Source organism: Empidonax traillii, unplaced genomic scaffold, assembly GCF_003031625.1.
Source record: "Empidonax traillii isolate 1590-97213 ecotype Southwest subspecies unplaced genomic scaffold, ASM303162v1 scaffold175:size1888319, whole genome shotgun sequence".
In the NCBI taxonomy this organism is placed as follows: domain Eukaryota; kingdom Metazoa; phylum Chordata; class Aves; order Passeriformes; family Tyrannidae; genus Empidonax; species Empidonax traillii.
This window is the reverse complement of record NW_020955368.1, coordinates 974642-976128: the sequence shown is the minus strand read 5'-3', so window position 1 is coordinate 976128 and position 1487 is coordinate 974642.

The following is a 1487-nucleotide window of genomic DNA, read 5'->3' as shown; positions in this document are numbered from 1 at the left end:
TTGTTTTTTTTTTTTTTTTTTTTTTTTTTTTTTTTTTTTTTTTTTTTTTTTTTTAATGCAGTTCCTAATCTGGAGTTTTCTTCCTATATTTTCTGTACCACAGAAACAATTAAGGCTCTTCAAATCTGGTCTCACCACTTTTCTTTGCCTTTGCACTTCTGCTCAGAATTGTAAGGGAGCATTTTCTTGAAGGAGCACTGTTTGTTTTTTGGGGGGATGGGGGCGTTTGTGGCAACTGTCAAGGCCGCCACAAACAGACAAAAGTATGTCCTTGGGATGATTAGAGGCATTTGGGACATGCCCAGGGTGATGTGGGTCATTCTCTGAGCATGCCAATCCCTTGAAGGCATTTGTTGCTTGCACAGTGTTTATCTGCATATCTTCTCTCCCCCTTCTTTCATGTGCTGCCTAAAAAGGATAAGCAGTTGCTGGCTGGAAGCGTTAATGATCGACTCAATAAATAAAGTGAAGAAGTTTAAAAAAAACCCAAATTAAATACTTGAATATGTTTTGAGTTGCGAAGATTTAAAGTAATAAAAAGGAGCAAGGTTATAGCTTAAACTGCCACAAGAACCCTTGGTTATGTGTCAAGTTTGATGTATTAGAAGCAGAGAATTATGTGTCACTGTGGCAGTGCTATTTTTTTGTCTGTGCTGTGAAAGCAGAGCCCTTGTAGAGCTTGGGAGAAGCGTACAGGGCTGGCTTCTTGGATAAACCCTAAGAGTTGGGGCAGCAAATCAACATCTAAAAATAAATCTGAGGAGGTAACATCTCAGACTTGTGTTTCCAAACCCCTCCAGCCATTTTCAGAGTGTCCCACCCGATGCAATGGATTGAATTCTCAAGCCAGTTGCCTCCAACACATCTCTTGGCTCCACAATGTATCCCCCTCCCTGGGAACTCAGCGAGCAGCAGAGCTTGGTCCTCAGCACCCCTGAAAGCACCAGAGTAAATCCCTTTTAAGTCTCCATTGCTGTTCAGTAGGATTTCTGTTAAACCCACTTGTAAAGTTAAGTCTGTGCTGTATTTTACTGTTCTCAAACCACAGCAGAAAGAAAATCTGGTGTTTTCCAGTAACACATTTGCTGTTATCAGCACCCAGAGTTTCCATGTTGAAAATGGAGTTGGGGGGATTTCCAGCTTCTTTTTGACATGAGTTTTTTGTCATTTTGCTGTTTGCTTGCTCATGTTTTTTCGAGGCCTGATGTATGTGAAATGTTATCTTATGATGAATTTGTGGTGATAGGTTTTTGTCTCTTGAGTTGCAGCCCTTTGTGATTAACTCCAAGGCCATCACTTTCCATTCCAGGCATGAGGTGGGGTGCCTGACCTTTGAAATGGGTGGCTGAAATGAGGTTTTCAAAAATTCATACTTTGAACAGCTATTCTTTTAATTTTCTTTTTTCTTTTCCTCCTGCAGATCAACCATTTTAAGGTCAGGATGCAGCCCTCATATTGCAAGAAGCACAGGTAAGAGGTGCAAAACC